Genomic DNA, 18,098 nt, shown 5'->3' on the forward strand with positions numbered 1-18,098 from the left:
AGGTCTTTGTCAGGTTAATTAATGGGCTTATCATATCATGGTGACTCAAAGCATCCACGGGCAGGAGAAGATGTTATTTTAGAAAAGAGCTAGTTAGTTACCTACTAACTCTTCTGAGGCCAAGGCATGACAGAAAATTTAAAAAAATCACATGACCTTTGGCATAGTGGCATTTAGAAACCTTCACAAGAAGGGCAGACCCTGACTTCTCTCTGCCTCTGTAACTGAAATATAAGAAACTGTTAACAGACCAGAAATGTGAGAGCCCTGGTGACCCACTGTGGCACAGACATGTGGTCTTGCTCCCTCTCCGCTCAGCATCCTGAAGTAACACCTGCAAAGGTTAAGACCCCGACCAGAAGGATCCTCTGAAAGCTGACAGAGGAACACACTACAGAGATTAACAAAAAGCAGGGGAGAGGTGACTGGGCAGTCAGAAATGTAGCAGCAAGGTAATTAGCCAGCCCGTTCATTTAGTCACTGCAGGCTTTTCTTTACCATCTGAGCCACCTGGGAAGTCCCTAGGAAAGGCCACATCCACATATTTGCATGTTACTTTTGTGGCTCAGATGGTAAATGCAACGCAGGAAGCCCGGGTTCGATCCCTGGGTCAGGAAAATCCCCTGGAGATGGGAATGGCAACACACTCCAGTATTCTTGCCATGGACAGAGGAGCCTGGCAGGCTACTATCACAGAGTTGGACATGACTGAGTGACTTCACACTTTCACTTTTGTATAAATGTATATGTACAAGGGAGTAAAAAGTAAGTACAAACCTATAATCCACATTCACCAAAAAAGTCAAGCATTGCTGTGGGATAGTTTATCAGTGATCAGATCTTCACTGATTGCTTGAAATCTAACATAGCCATGGATAGAGAGTCAAAAAAGCTCAGTGGGCGTGTGAAGACGTTTCAGTCATCTCCAACTCTTTGCAACCCTATGGACTGTAGCCCACCAGGCTACTCTGTCCATGAGATTCTCCAGGCAAGAATACTGGAGTGGGTTGCTACACCATCCTCAGGGCATCAAACCCACGTCTCTTACATTCCTGCATTAGCAAGCAGGCTATTTACCCCTAGTACTACCTGGGAAACCCAAAAAAGCCCTGATAGCTACACTTGAAACAAAGGAGAGTGCTGAAATTCAGGAGTCTGTGAGCTTGGACGGGGAGAACATACATGTTTGTATTCATTAACCTCTAACTGTATTGCAGCATTTCCTTTGATTGTGAATGTCAGCAGCAAACCACAGCTGCGTTCACAGTCCTGGTGACTGTCTCAGTAGAAATCACTAATGTTCTACTATTATAGTTTCTGCAGATATTCACAGTAGCATTTAGACGCATCACAGCAGCACATTATTGAACAACATGACTGTGATTAATTGTGCCACTATCCTGTTATTTCACGTGTAAAGAATTACATCTATTGCTGTAATCAAATTTGATTACCATTTCAATATTTTAATAACTGCCTTTCTATTGTGTGGTCTGCATTCTAATCATGTGGCATTTAAACATATTCTGAGACGAGATACACAGACTTCATCTGACTATTTAAGGGATCCATGGCACCAAAAAGCTGATGACTCCCAGGGACTGGATGAAATTCTGGGGCCCGCTCTGCCGCTCTGGGATGTGACCTCGTCTGCATCTGTGCTCCAGGCCGTCCCTAGGCCTCCCTGCTCCAAGGCTCCTGGTCTGCTTCTGAGATTCTTGTTCAGGGAGTAGCCCAGCAGCACCTGTCACTGGATCCCTCCCCAGTGTAACTTGGACGAGACCCACGAAGCTCTGGAAACTGTAGAGTGCTGTGTCAGTGTACAGCCTGGTTAGCAACCCCACCCCCTGGGCCAGCTCCTGAGCGTCTACCCTTGCCCTTCTTTGGGATCAAAGTCCCCTACGTGGCTTTAGATGCTGCCCCTGATAGCCAAGGCTCCCCCTGACCTGGTCCTCCCACAGTGCACATGGCCTCAGCTTGTGGCGTAGTTCTGGGGACTAGTGACTAACAGCAGCCATTAATGCCACTTCCATGAAAGTAACAGGTTTTTCTGTATGGTTTTCCTAAAACATTGGTAATGGTAAGTGGTGTTACTCAACTCATTGGTAAGTGACCAAACTTCATTCATGTATCACCGTTGTGCCTAGCTGGTGCTTAACACCTGGAAGGTGCTAAGCCAGGACTTGTTGAAAGGATATTAGACAGTCTCCTGGCCTGTGGTGGCCCCACCTGTGTGTTTTGCATCACCCTGACAGCCCTCTCAATTCCTGATACCCCTTTAGAGCCAAGGAGTTAGTTTTGTTTTTTTCGTGGCACTTCTCTCCTCCCTTCCTCAGTTGTGGCTTCTCTAGGTTTCTAAGCTCCCCCATGTCTAATCCTTAAACCATCTCGGGAACCACAGATCTCTTAGGAAGATTCAGTGGACAATGAAGAAATATCTGAAGCTGATCAAATTCAGGATCTTTCATCCCAGACTCATGTCTAATAATCCAGGATAGATTGGTTGCCTACCCAGGCGAGGCCTCACACTAGACTCCTGGATTAACAAGGATGATCCAAGTGGGAGGGGTGCCATCGAAATGGTGCCAGAAGCTATTAGAAGGATCCCTGAGGGAGGGGCCAACTATGGGGGATGGCTTTCCACCATCTGCCAAGGGGAGTTTATACTCATGCTTTTGAGTTTGTTTTTATAAAATCTCGCTCAATGGCTAGACTTCCTTACTCTTTAGCACCCCAGGTCTGTATTTAAGCCTCCTGAAATGCCTTTAAAAATACAAACTTTCAGATACATTGTCAATCACATTTCCTCCCAAGGTTAGAAGGAGATTCAACCCTTGCCTCCTCTGTTTTGGCAAGGCAGAGCTCAGAGGAGAGCAGTGTAATTGCCCAGACTGAGTTTGAGGTTAGAGTGTTTATGTAACAAATCCGCTAAACTTAAATATTTCTCGTGGTGTGGTCAGGGCCGCAAACCTTTGCCCGGGCTCACCACGGTGAATGTCATCTGTTTACTCAAGCCTGTGTGGGCATCTCTGTTTATGTGAAAGGACCCTGCTAGTTTAAAGCCAGTTAATATGTTCAATCATACATCATGTTGCTTACGTATTTTACAATAAAGATTGCAAAGACAATTTTTCAAAGCAATCAGACCGGTTAACATTTGTGTGTGCAGTGATGAGCTGACATATTGAATAAATGTTCGCTTGGCAAAGTCTTACAATTAAGGAATTTTTCTTCCCCAGATAATTACATGAGCCCTGACAGTGTTCCTCCAAGCCAGCCTCCCCATTACCTTCCCCCTTAATAGAGACAACATGTACCAGACAAACAGCTGAGACAGACACCCCGAAGGGACTGGAAAGGCTCTCCTGGGGCAGAACTAGCCAACTGCATGAGAAGTGATGCTTTCCAACTTCATCACGGAGCCGGGAGCCAAAAGATGTTTCAGGGGCCAGGGGAAAAGATGCTGAAGGACGCCCTCACTCCTTCCAAGGCGTTTTATACTGTGGCTTCATTACTGAGTTTGAGATGTGAATTCTCAGAATATCAGACATCCCCAAACTCAAATGTGAATACAGAAAGGCATTCCAAAGCCAAATGTGAATTATCTCTCAATTATTCATACCACCTAGATTGCCATTAGAACAGATAATTGAGCTAACTGTAAATACGTATAAACAGGAGTGACAGAAAGAGAAACATCGACAACAAACTGCAGATGAACAGAAAAATCTACTCAAGTGCTAAATAATTAGGGAGGAGGGAAGCCAAGGGAGGTGGGAGGCCACAGTTGTGGAGTGATGAGTGATTTGGGACTCAACTGGAGAGAGCCAGTGAGATGGGAGCTGGCTTGAAGCAGAGGGTTGGGACTTGGCAGAGAGGAAGCGGGGAGTGGTGAGGGCTGAGGAGCTAACCTTGTGCAGGGAAAGACAAGTCTGTGCTGGGTTCTGGTTTCTGACAAACCTGAGCTCAGCAAGGCAAACGTGACAGATGGAGCCCCAGCCAACAGGGAAAAAAGAAAGTATTCTGTGAGATGTTTGAGGTCCTCCTGGAACCTCTGGACTCAGCACATGGAAATAACATTCCATCTGCAGCATTCCACCCCAGGACTGGCCCCTTTCTCTGCAGAGAGAGCTGGGGGTAAAAATGCTCTTAAAAGCAGTACTCTGCTGTAGCGAGTTGCAGTTGATTTGGCAGTCAGAATGTGTTACCTGGCAAATGGTTTGAGGCTCCCTATTCTTAAAAATTCAGAGGGTTCAGAAATACCCTGGTGGTCCAGTGGTTAGGACTGTGCACTTTGATTGCTGAAGATGTGGTTTCAATCCCTCATCAGGGAATTATCAGCCTGCAATCCGTGCAGCATCAAAACTAAATAGGGATTTCCATGGTGGTCCAGTGGTTAAGAATCCACCTTTCCAATGCAGGGAAGGCAGGTTCGATCTCTGGTCAAGGAACTAAGATCGAGTATCCAGCCAGGCAATTAAGGCCTCACCTCAACCACTGAGCCCAGGCGCCTCAACTAGAAAGAAGCCCAGGCACTGCAAAGAAAAGTCCTACATGCCACAACTAAGAACTAACACAGACAAATAAATAAATAAAATATTTTTTAAACTAAATAAATAATAATATTTTTTAAACTTATAGAAGGAGGCTTGTAGAATTGGTCAATCAAAATACTCAAAAATTCAGGGGATTCAAAGCAGCTAGAGAGAACACACAAGTTTTAAGGATAAAGAAATGTGATGCTGTCCCCCTAAAAGGCCCCCATTCACTGCCCTGAGGTGTCCCAGTGCACACACAGGAAGGTAAACCAGAGAGAAACTGTGTTCAAACCCTAATGAAGTCAGCAAACTGCCTGAGAGGGAAAGCTCAGAATTAGCTGGCGATATTGATCATCCCTAAAGGAGGAATCAAGCAAGAAAAATTCTGTTCTAGCAGATTCTGAAACAGGAGCAGAGACCTGAGCAAATGTCCTTCTTCCATTGCTGGCAAGTCCCAGGTCCCAGGCTAAACCAGGTCAATCAACTGTCCCATGAGTACTGAGAGTGAGGAGACCAGTCCTGTATGGAGGGTAAGGGACAGTCTAGAAGAAGGGTCACAGCAACCTGGATAACAACAGGCACAGGAAATAAAAGAGCAAAGGCCAAGTCTATCTAAGTGCCAGAGAGGCTGTCTCCAATGTGTGTAAGAAGACAGTAACTTTAGCATGGAGCTTGTCACTAGCTCACACAGCCACCAACCCCTCCACACTAGGGCTTTCCCCTCAATGTCCCCAAAGAGGACAATTGTCCTAGAAGGCAAAGCTTTCTTTCTACCCTGTAATCAGCCCCCCCACACGGAGGTTCCAAGTGCAGGGGATCCTTGTTTGTGCAAACTCACCAATTCCACATGAACTCCAAATAGACATCACAGGTGCTAACACTGGTCCTCGACCTGAGTGATGGGATCAAAACAGAGAAATTAATGGCAAAACTGGTGCTATTTCTTCCCAGATATTTTTAGGAGAATCTTGTTTAAAATTCTGTAGTCTTACAGAATTGTCTCTGAATTTCTGTACCTTGAGATGAACAGCATCTTTTATCAGATATTCAATTAAACTTGTGTGTTAAGTACTTACCTGTGCTCAATACCAAACCAGGCTCTAGGCAAATGCAGCCAGGATGGATAAGGACTTTACACAGCACAGGTAGGCAAGTCCACGGCAGAAACTGCATGCACAACAAAAGGATTCCTGATCATTATTACTGTTAGTATTGTTTCTATTTCTGCTGTTAAAAATCCAGAAGCAGCTAAATTCAAACCATCAGATCGATAAATAGACTGTAGTCCACCAGACTCCTCTGGTCATGGAATTCTCCAGGCAAAAATATTGAAATGGATTGTCGTTCCCTCCTCCAGGAGATCTTCCCAACCTAGGAATCAAACCTGAGTCTCTTGCATCGCAGGCAGATTCTTTACCATCTGAGCCACCAGGGAAGCCTCAAAATAGTAATTAGTAAGAGTTTATTGTGCATTTAAGAGCAGTTCACGAGCTGGGAGCTTTCAAACCAACAGTGGAATGAAGATCAGAGGTATGTGTTACACAGCACAGCTCATGAGGTGAATATTTGGAGGCTGTTTAATTTTTTACAATGGTTGGTTATAGCACTGAAGTTTTTCCTAATGTTTCAGGGTTGGTTAAAAGCGATTATCTTATGTCAATTTTGGAAAATAGTTTAAGTTTCACTTAGGATTTTCAAAGGCATTTACGAGAAATGACCCAAACTAATGTCACTTGTGTTACAGGAAAAGCTTAATTATTTCATTTATATGGCTTAACTGGTTTTATCTGCTCAGGGAATTTTCAAGTCTAGTCTCTGTTTCATATTTTACTTTATCACTGCTCAGGAGGCAATAGGAGTAGCTGCTCGAAATTCTTTTCCATTGGATGAATGAATGAACCAATTCATTTTCAACATGAGCATGAATAAGAAACAGGACAGAGAGAAAAACCCCAAGTCAGCTTCACTGGGAAAATTGCAGACTTGCCCTGGAAGTCGGTAGAAAATGGCAGTGAAGTTTGGACACATTCGCCTCACCGTGGCTGAGGCATGTCCAGGGGTCAACAGTAATGCGAAGTAAATAATTCACAAAGTAAGACGAAAAAGACTTTTCCTTAAAGACCTCTCGTATCTGCTTAAATACAGCAGACCTTTGAACCACATGGGTTTGAACTGTATGGGTCCACTTACATGTGGATTATTTTTCAATAGTAAATACTACAGTACTGCCTGCTCAGAGGCTGGTTGAATCCAAAGATGCAGAAGAATGTATCTGAAGGGTGAATTGCTGCCCGGGAGGTTCGTTCTTACCCTGAGCCCCTGTTCCATTATTCAGGGTCAACTGTACTGTATGTAGGTTGAGATTTGCAAGCCTGAGGGACAGAATCCAGTACTGTGCTGGGGTCTGAATAATGGGAAAAAGGAGCTGGAGCAAACCCTGCAAAGGGTCTGCCTGTTCTGGGGTCCCCACAGAGGTTGCCAGGAGCTATGCGTGCCGGTGTCACCGGGACCTACTAGGGCTACAAAACTCCCACACATGAAGCCAGCCCCTGAGGAAAGAGTCCTACCGGCTCCCTCAGAGGCCTCATATTTTTAAAACACATTTTTTTAAATTAATTAATTTGTCACACTGAGTGGCTTGTGGGATCTTAGTTCCCTGGCAAGAGATCGAACCTATGCCCCCTGCAGTGCAAGAGCGTAGTACTAACCACCGGATGGCCAGGGAATTCCCTGAGGTCTCATCTTTTAAATGTGAAGCCCACAGACTTGGACCAATGGGAAGGCCAGGCCTGGACTTCCAGGAAAGCAGGTGATGCCCTCCCCTGCGGCAGCCACTCTACAACGATCTCGTCCTCATCAGTCATCCATGGCTCCCTTAGAAAAGGAATGGAGAGAAATGCACTCCCTGGTGGGCTTTATGAATGAATTTAATCCGGTGTCACTTTGTTACCCATCTGCTGAGGGGGTTTCCGTTTTCACTGGTTAGGGCTACACAGGTTGATAGTGATGCCTCGGCACGGCCAGAGTTACAGCTGTGTCCCCAGAGACTCAGCCCCCCACCCACACACTGAGTCATTGCAGGCAGAAAAAGTGCTTTGAACTGAGCCCAAGAACAAAGCTCTGCCGTGACATTTCCGAGGCAACAGAGGAATTTGAGGAGCCATCAGCCTTCAGAGTTTGGCCAGGATTGCTCTTAGGTGCCTTCAGCAATGAAAGCCAGGGTTTCCTAACAACTCTGATCTGTATAGTCAAAGCTATGGTTTTTCCAGTAGTCATGTATGGATGTGCTAATTGGAGTATAAAGAAGGCTGAGCACCGAACAATTGATCCAGTTGAACTGTGGTGCTGGAGAAGACTCTCGAGAGTCCCTTGGGCTGCAAGGAGATCAAACCAGTCAATCCTGAAGGAAATCAACCCTGAATATTCACTGGAAGAACTGATGCTCAGATACTTTGGCCACCTGATGCAAAGAACCAACTCATTGGAAAGGACCCTGATGCTGGGAAGGATTGAAGGCAGGAGAAGGGGGCAACAGAGGATGAGATGGTTGGATGGCATCATCAACTCAAAGAACATGAGTTTGAGCAAACTCCAGGAGACAGTGAAGGACAGGGAAGCCTGGTATGCTGCAGTCCATGGATGGCAGAATCAGACACGATTTAGTGATTGGACAACAACAGCTGCTTTTCCTGGATTCCAGATCACCTGCTGCTCTGAACTATCATCTTTAATTCACTTGCACCCTTTGGGTGGCCAAGCAGTAACTAAGTCAGTGTTTTTGCTCCCCACCAGCCTCCACCAGAGTCAGGGTCTTAAAGTGTCCATTCCTTCCACCTTCTCAGAATAGTGCCATCAGTATGGCCCCAGTCTCCTAGGCTCAAAGCTCCTCTCCAGACTCAGCATCTTCTACAAAACTTCTAGGTAAGCCGGATGGGTTCTTCCAGCCTGTCTTTCAAACATCACTCAAGAACAGAGAGACTCTACACTTGGAATACAACCCAGGTTCATTCTAATAATGCTGAATTTTAAATACAGTTTTTCACAACAATCCAGTTACTTCTTAACGTTGTGTTATCAAATGAAAAATATATTGTAAAGAATACCCTTGCCATTCTAAACTACAAATGGAATTGTTTGGTTTGGTTTTTAATCATAGCAATGAAATTTACTCGATGCATTTGCAGTGTGTCTCCTTTTTAAAATCTACTTATTTCCATAACAAAATGAATCCGTCGTAAATTTAAGTATAGAATTACCATATGACTCAGAGACTCCACCCCTAGGTTTAGGTATATGCCCAAAGAATTGAAAACAGGGACTCAAACATGTACACCACATTCATAGCAAATAGGTTGAAACAACCCAACAAATAAATGGATTAACAAAGTGCAGAATATACAGACAAATGGACAAAATTCTGAAACATGCTACTATATGGATGGATCTTAAAAACATGCGAAGGGAAATAAGCCAGATATAATAGAATAATAGTGCATGATTCCACTTGTATGAAATACACAGGATAGGCAAAAGTGGGTTGGAGACTAACAGGAAGTGAATGTTGCTCAGTAATGTCCAACCCCATGGACTACAGCCTGCCAGGCTCCTCTGTCCATGGACTTCTCCAGGCCAGAATACTAGAGTGGGTTGCCATTCCCTTCTCCAGGGGATCTTCCCAACCCAGGGATTGAACCCAGGTTTCCTGCATTGAAGGCAGATTCTTTACCATCTGAGCCACCAGGAAACCCCAGGAATACTTGAGTGGGTAGCTTCTCTCTTCTCCAGGGGATCTTCCCAACCCAGGAATTGAACTGGGGTCTCCTGCATTGCAGGCGGATTCTTTACCAGCTGACCTACCAAGGAAGCCCATTAACTTCATTGGTTCAGAGTTTCTGTTTGACTGATGAGAATTAGATAGTGATAATGATGACCCAACACTGGGCATGTAATTAATACTGTTCAATTGTACACTTTAACATTGATAAAGTAATAAATATGCGTATTTTAGCACAAAAATTTTTTTTAATCAGGCTTTTTTTATTAGTATGACAGTTGTTGGCTTCTAGAGCAATTATACATCTTAGTTTTCAGTGACTTCAGAACTTTGCCGACATGACCAGTGTAACCAGTGCACACTAGAAATGCACTTCTCAGTTACGTGGGTCCGGAAGGAGTGGCAGAGCTGGAGAAGCCTGGCCTTGCATCCAGCTCTCTGCTTCCTGCCTCTGTGACCTTGCAAGTCACTTATGCCTGTTCCACATAGTTGCCCCGCGGCGTGTGGGATCTCACATGAAAGTGAAAGTGTTATTTGCTCAGTCCCATCCGACTCTTTAAAGTGTACAATGGTATGGAATGGAGAGGCAGGAGGAGACCAGGCTGGGTCATTCTCAGGGACCCCTTGGCCCGAGGCCCTGGAAGCCTCTGCGAATCACAGCTGTGGACAAATGGACCGAGAGTCCCTTTTGTTTCGAGAATTCTGTTTGCTCTGATCACTGGCACTCTGTCAGTTTATGCGCCTGGGACTAGTCGCCAGTTCTGCCAGTTCAAGCAGCTTAAACTTCTGTTTCCTTCAGCTCTCAGCCTCCTAGCAACCTTCTCACTCCAGACCCCAGCAACATACAGGGAGGTGTCCGAAATGGCCACTGGGATACTCTTGGTCTGGATCAACATCCACTTTGAAGGTGTCAGGCCTGATATGAAACTTTTCCAGGGCGGAAGGGAGCCTGTGAGCAGGGGAACCACACATCTCACATAAACAGACCCTTCAGCCTCGGCAGCTTTGGATTCCCAGGGGCTCAGCAGGTGGTAGGAGTTTGGTTATGAGATGTAAAGAGTTAGCTTGAACAGTTGGGCGGCCACTGAGTCCTGGCTACTTTCCTCTGTGTGAGTTGCCGTTGCTGGTTGGGGACTTCTATTTTTTTCTGTGTGTCGTGGAGGATTCAGCCCTTTTCTGGAAAGAGAGAGCACATTCCTTGTTTCCCTTGATCATTACTTTGGCCTCACAAGGCGGGGCACTCCAGATGGGGGCCCAGAGTGCTGGAAGCATCCTGGAGAGAAGGGGGTAGTGGCTGTAAAGACCGGACTCCTCAAGAGTTTGGGGCTCCCTGCTAGCCCCCAGGGCAGAGCAAGTGCAACCCAGGGACAGGGAGCAGAAAGCATCTGCAGCCTGAAAATGAATGACATGTTATTAACTAAAGATGACCCCAAATAATGCGATCCTCCACTAATAGCTGAAGGGGAAGAGAACATGTGAGGGAGGGGCTTTTTAAAACAAAAAATTTATGGGAGTATAGTTGCTTTACAAGGTTATTTTAGTTTCTACTGTACAACAAAGTAATTCAGCTATAGGTATACATATATCCCTTCTTCTTTGGATTTCCTTTCCATTTAGGTCACCACAGAACACCGAGTAGAATTCCCTGTATATAGTAGGCTCTAGTTAATTATCAATTTTATACACAATAGTGTATATACATGTCAATCTCAATCTCCCAATTCATCCCACCACCCCCTTCTCCCTTGGTATCCATACGTTTGTACTCTATTTCTGTGTCTCTATTTCTGCTTTGCAAATAAGATCATCTATACCACTTTTTCTAGATTCCATATATACGTGTTAACAGATGATATTCGTTTTTCTCTTTCTTACTTCACCTTCTAGTATATCTAGTATGACAATCTCTAGGTCCATCCACCTCCCTGCAAATGGTACAATTTCAGAGAAATTGTGAGATTTTTTAAAATCATAACTCTATGCTAGGAACCCTGGAAGTTTATCTCCCCAATTCAAAATATTTTTTTCTGACTCAAAAGTATGTTAACGAACCTTACATGAATGAGTAGAGCTGATGTGCTATGAAATGAGAATCTGATACAGCTGGAGTGAAGAAGCAAACAAACAACAACAGAAAAACCCCGTAGAACTTAATTTTTTTAAATATGTATATAATTTTTTCAATGGAAATTAATAATTGTTTAATGGGTGCAGAATTTCAGTTTGGGAAGAGGAAAAAATCTCTGGAGATGGAGGGTGGTGGTGGTTGCAAAGCAGTGTAATTGTACTTAATGCCACAGAACTCTATACCTCAGTTCAGCTCAGTTCAGTTCAGTCGCTCAGTCGTGTCCGACTCTTTGCGACCCCATGAACTGCAGCACACCAGGCCTCCCTGTCCATCACCAACTTCCAGAGTCCACCCAAACCCATGTCCATTAAGTCGATGATGCCATCCAACCATCTCATCCTCTGTCATCCCCTTCTCCTCCTGCCCCCAATCTTTCCCAGCATCAGGGTCTTTTCCAATGAGTCAGTTCTTCGCATGAGGTGGCCAGAGTATTGGAGTTTCAGCTTCAACATCAGTCCTTCCAATGAATATTCAGGACTGATCTCCTTTAGAATGGGCTGGTTGGATCTCCTTGCAGTCCAAGGGACTCTCAAGAGACTTTTCCAACACTACAGTTCAAAAGCATCAATTCTTCAGCGCTCAGCTCTCTTTATAGTCCAACTCTCACATCCATACATAACCACTGGAAAAACCATAGCCTTTAGACTCTATACCTATAAAAGGTTAAAATGGTAAATTTCATGTTGTATATATTCTGCTATGGGCTTCCCAAGTGGCTCAGTCATAAAGAATCCATCTGCCAATGCAGGAGACACTGGAGACTCGGGTTCGATTCCTGGGTTGGGAAGGTCCCCTGGAGAAGGAAATAGCAACCTATTCCAGTATTCTTGCCTGGGAAATCCCCTGGACAGAAGAGCCTGGTGGGCTATAATCCACAAGGACACAAAAGAGTTAGACTCGACTTAGCAACTAAACAACCACAACAGATACTTTGCCACACTGAAAACAATTGCAATGTACTTTCATTTATTTGGTACATATGTGTCTTCTCGCTTGCATCCATTTAATCTCTGGGGTTTAGGTAAACTCTGGTTATGATTACCACTCTTAACTACTTACGTGACCTCAAACAAGTCTTCTCACCTTTCTGGTCTTCGGCTGCCTCACTTGTAATAGGAGAAATTTGCAAAGAGTTGCCTGTTACAGCTCTGATAGCCGAGGATTAGTATTTCTTGAGGGTGTGCCATGTACCAGGCTCTCTGCTACACATTTTATCAGCATTACCTCATTTAATCCTCACAAGGATCCTTGAGACTAGTATAATTAGCCTCATGAGAGAGAGAGAGGACTCAGAGGTTTAGAAGCTTTGGTGACTTGTCCACATAGAGTAAGCGAGTGGGTGGAGTGGGATTTGGGCTTAGGCCTGTGGGACCCCTGAGCAGGCTCTCAGCTGCTAGTCAGTCCTGCAACAGGGAAGAATGTCAGAGCCAAATCACCACGGAGCTTTCTCCCTGGAAAAACTATTAGCTTGGAAAATAAGCTGTCCATGTCTAGCCAGGAGCCGGTTCTGCAGTACTTTCTTACTCCACTGGTGATGATGTCGCAGCCCCCTCAAGACTGGAGGCTGCAGGACAGGCAAGCTGGTCAGCCTGCTGGCTCCTACAAAGTCAGGTCATCACAGTTAAGTTTCATTATTTTTCCCTGAAGTAATTAAATCTGCCCAAATTAGATGCAAATTATTCTAACATAATTAAAATACTTATGAGAAAATAGGACTTATTTTTAGATTACCCTCCACCACTGATACAATCAAGAGTTGGTCATAGACTTGCCTGGTGGTCCAGTGGTTGAGACCTGCTAGTGCAGGGGATTCATCCTTAGTCTGGGAAGATTTGGCACCACGGAGAAATTAAGCCCAATGTGCCACAGCTACTGAAGACCACGTGCCCCGTGCTCTGCCACAAGAGAAGCCATCTCAATGAGAAACTCGTGAACCACAACTAGAGAAAGACAGCATGCAGCAACAAAGATCTAGGGCAGCCAATAAAATAAAAGACGTAAGTAATTTAAAAAAAAAAAGAGTTGGTTGCCTACGAATCAGGGCCCTGAAGCAAACACCAGCTAACTCTCAGCTGGGCAATGAGAGTCACTGGCCTTCAAATATTCTCTAAGTCTGTTTTAACCATCATCTTTTCTGTCCCTTTTACCACAGCGCTGATTAGTGCTCTTAGCAAGAAGCACAGGGGGCATGTCTATGTGTTACCAGTGACCCTCGGACAGAGGAACAGAAAAAAAAAGCAAGAAAATCCAGCAAAAGTACAACTGAACATTGGCTGTCCATGGGGTATTGCCCAACCATGGCATATTTGCATTTGTTGACTAAAATCATTGCAAATCAACCTAGGGATTATATAAAAACAACAACAACAAATCACAGGAACATCCGTATGATGACACTGTGTAGACACTGAGTCAGATCTCTAGCAGAGCAAATCACTATCCAAATTAATGGATGAAGCTTTGGAAGTTGAAGCCAAGTTGAGCAATCATCCTTGTGGACATGGAGACAGATCTGAAAACAGTCATGAGATCCTTAAACAAGAAGCAACCAAAAACTCAACAAACAGCCTGTGGAAAGAGTCACAAGGATACAGTGCAGAAGCAGCTCAGGTGCAAACGGCAGGAATCTAAACCCAAGCGTCCCTTTCTCCGCAACACCACAGGGACTGGAGCTCCTTATCAGAGCTCAGTGACAACTTCCCCAGTGGCTCAGTTGTAAAGAATCCACCTGCAATGCCTGAGATGTGCAGGAGACATGGGTTCGATCCCTGGGTCGGGAAGATCCCCTGGAGAAGGGAATGGCAGCCCACTCCAGTATTCTTGCCTGGTACATCTCATGGACAGAGGAGCCTGAGAGGCTACAGACCCAGAGCTTGGAAAGAGTTGGATACGACTAAGCAGCTTGATAGTAATGAAGGCCTCAGTGAAGAGGAACTGAAGGCTGTAATTAGAACTCCACTGATCAGCATTTGTTCTGTTTATTTGTGATTCAGACACTAAACATACACACACATCCTTCCCATTGCTTAGTATTCAAATATTCTCTTTTTTTTTTCTATAAAGTCCATAATTCTAGGCCCGTTGGTATATCTTTATATAGAAATTTCTACACTGGATTGGATACCAATTATCAATAACCAAAATCTGTTACTTGGTGTAGGTAGAACCCAGTAAGCAGCACTGTATTGGTTATGGTCACATAAATTAATCCAAACCCTTGTGACTTAAAGCAACAATTATGTATTATCTCTCACAGTTTCTGTGTGTCAGCCATGTGCGTCATTGGAGGAATACAGACTTATCTTGCTCTGCAAGGACTAGGGCCTCAGCTGGAAGGATTTTGGGTGAAAGCTGGAGTCATCTGAGGGTTTGTTCACTCTCATATGTGATAATTAATGCTGGCTGCCAGCTGAGGGCCTGAAGCTGGGGCTGTTGGTTAGAACCTCCCCACGTGGTCTCTCCATGTGGACTGGACTTCCTCACAATATAGCAGCTGGGATTCAGACAAGCATCCAACAAGAAAGAAACAAACAGGAGCTGTGTCTGTGTTAAGACCTAGCCTGGAAGTCAAACAGCTTTGCTTCCCCTGTATTCTATTGACCAAGGTGGTCACAAGCTTTCAGCCAAACTCAAGAGTAAAGAACACAAACACACATCTCAATGGGATGGATGTCAGCCACACACTAAGAGGAGCATACAGATGAGATGCATGCTTAGGGGTGGCCATCTCTGGAAGATACAATCTGCCCGTACAGAATTCTGTTTAAAGTTAACTTCTGTAGGACAATACAGTATAAGCATGTGATTTCATGAACAAGAGAGTCTTAGGTGGGTTCTAACAGATAACTGGGGAATACTTGGTGTTTGGTGACAATAGTGGGTGATAGGATTAGAAAGGTATGTTAGGGTCAAATTTCAGAAAGTCCTAAATGACATATTAAAAGTGTGATCTTGGGACTTCCCTGGTTGTCCAGGGATTGAGAATCTACCTTCTAATGCCGGGGCCATGGGTTCAATCTCTGGTCAGGGAACTAAGATCCCACATGCCTCGGTGCACCTAAGCCCCCACCACAACTGGAAAGCCTGGGCCTCGCAACTAGAGAGAAGCCCCAGGCCACAGTGAAGAGCCTGAGCATCACAGAGAAGGATCTATGTGCTGTAACGGAGACCCGGGGCCTGCTGCTCAGTCATAAGCCATGTCCAGCTCTCTGCAACCCCTGGCAGGACTGTAGCCTGCCATGCTCCTCTGTCCATGGGGAGTCTCCAGGTGAGAATACTGAAGTGGGTTGCCATGCCCTTCTCCAGGGGATCTTCCCAACCCAGGGATCAATCCCATGTCTCTCACACTGGCAGGTAGATTCTTTACCACTGAGTCACCAGGGAAGCCAAACTGAGACCCAACACACCCAAAAATAATAAATATTTTAAAAATAAATGAATAAAATTAAAGCGTGGTCTTTATTGTAGGGTCTCCAGGGAGACACAGAAGTATTTTCAGCAAAGATTTCCCTTAAGGCCCTGGAGAGAATGGATTAGAGAACAGGAAAGGCAAGACCCATTGGGAGCTAATTAAAGTGGTCCAAGTGAGGTATGTCAGGAGGCTGGACAATGACATTTACCTGCATCTTTGAGCCACCAGCCTGTACCATCTGTCCATTTCACTCCTCTTCAATTACACATTCAGGGAGGACCTCAAAGAGTTTCAGCATCTATAAGAATTTTAATAGATTATAGGTCTTAAAGACATACATTTGATATATTTGTAAACATTCACATACAGCACAAAGCAGGTTGCCTTAAAATTACATTCCACTTCTTACATGGCTGTGAAGTAGTATAAAGCATTGATTTTGCTAATAAACCCCCACAAACTTCCTCCTACACTTTCTTCCTGGACTTATTTTTACTGTCTTACTTAAATATATTACTCTGGTCCCTCTGTCCTCCTTTCCTGGCTTTGCTTAACCCTTAGCACAAACCAAAATCACTGAGCAAACCATAGTTCTCTTTGTTGTTGTTCAGTCACTTAGTCAAGTCTGACTCTTTGTGACCCTGTGGGCTGCAGCATGCCAGGCTTCCCGGTCCTTCACCATCTCCCGGAGCTTGCAAAAACTCATATCCATTGAGTCAATGTTGCCATCCAACCATCTCATCCTCTGTCACCCCATTCTCCTCCTGCCCTCAATCTTTCCCAGCATCAGGGTCTTTTCCAATGAGTTGGCTCTTTGAATCAGGTGGCTTAAGGAATTGAAGCTTCAGCCTAAGCATCAGTCCCTCCAGTGAATATTTAGGATTGACTGGTTTGATTGAAACCTTCAGTTCAGTTCAGTTCAATTGTTCAGTTGTGTCCAACTCTTTGCAACCGCGTGAACTGCAGCACACCAGGCCTCCCTGTCCATCACCATCTCCCAGAGTTCACCCAAACTCATGTCATTGAGTCAGTGATGCCATCCAACCATCTCATTCTCTATCATCCCCTTATCCTCCTGCCTTCAATCTTTCCCAACATCAGGGTCTTTTCAAATGAGTCAGCTCTTCACATCAGGTGGCCAAAGTATTGGAGTTTCAGCTTCAACATCAGTCCCTCCAATGAATATTCAGGACTGATCTCCTTTAGGATGGACTGGTTGGATCTCCTTGCAGTCCAAGGGACTCTCAAGCGTCTTCTCCAACATCACAGTTCAAAAGTATCAATTCTTCTGTGCTCAGCTTTCTCTACAGTCCAACTCTCACATCCATACATGACTATTGGAAAAACCGTAGCCTTGACTAGACGGACCTTTGTTGACAAAGTAATATCCCTGCTTTTTAATATGCTGTCTAGGTTGGTCAGAGCTTTCCTTCCAAGGAGTAAACGTCTTTTAATTTCATGGCTGCAATCACCATCTGCAGTGATTTTGGAGTCCATAAAAATAAAGTCCACCACTTTTTCCACGGTTTCCCCATCTATTTGCCATGAAGTGATGGGACCAGATGCCATGATCCTAGTTTTCTGAATGTTGAGCTTTAAGCCAACTTTTTCACTCTCCTCTTTCACTTTCACCAAGAGGCTCGCTCCTTAGTTCTTCACTTTCTGGCATAAGGGTGGTGTCATCTGCATATCTGAGGTGATTGATATTTCTCCTGGCAATCTTGATTCCAGCTTGTGCTTATTCCAGCCCAGTGTTTCTCATGATATATTCTGCATATAAGTTAAATAAACAGGGTGACAATATACAGCCTTGATGTATTCTTTTTCCTATTTGGAACCAGTCTGTTGTTCCATGTCCAGTTCTAACTGTTGCTTCCTGACCTGCATACAGGTTTCTCGAGAGGCAGTCAGGTGGTCTGGTTTTCCCATCTCTTTCAGAATTTTCCACAGTTTATTGTGATCCACACAGTCAAAGGCATTGGCATAGTCAATAAAGCAGAAATCGATGTTTTTCTGGAACTGTGTTGCTTTTTTGATGACCCAGTGGATGTTGGCAATTTGATTTCTAGTTCCTCTGCCTTTTCTAAAACCAGCTTGAACATCTGGAAGTTCACAGTTCACATATTGCTGAAGCCTGGCTTGGAGAATTTTGAGCATTACTTTACTAGTGTGAGATGGGTGTAGTTGTGTGGTAGTGTGAACATTCTTTGGCATTGCCTTTCTTTGGGATTGGAATGAAAACAGACC

This window comes from Ovis canadensis, chromosome 8 (genome assembly GCF_042477335.2).
Source record: "Ovis canadensis isolate MfBH-ARS-UI-01 breed Bighorn chromosome 8, ARS-UI_OviCan_v2, whole genome shotgun sequence".
Taxonomy (NCBI): Eukaryota; Metazoa; Chordata; class Mammalia; order Artiodactyla; family Bovidae; genus Ovis; species Ovis canadensis.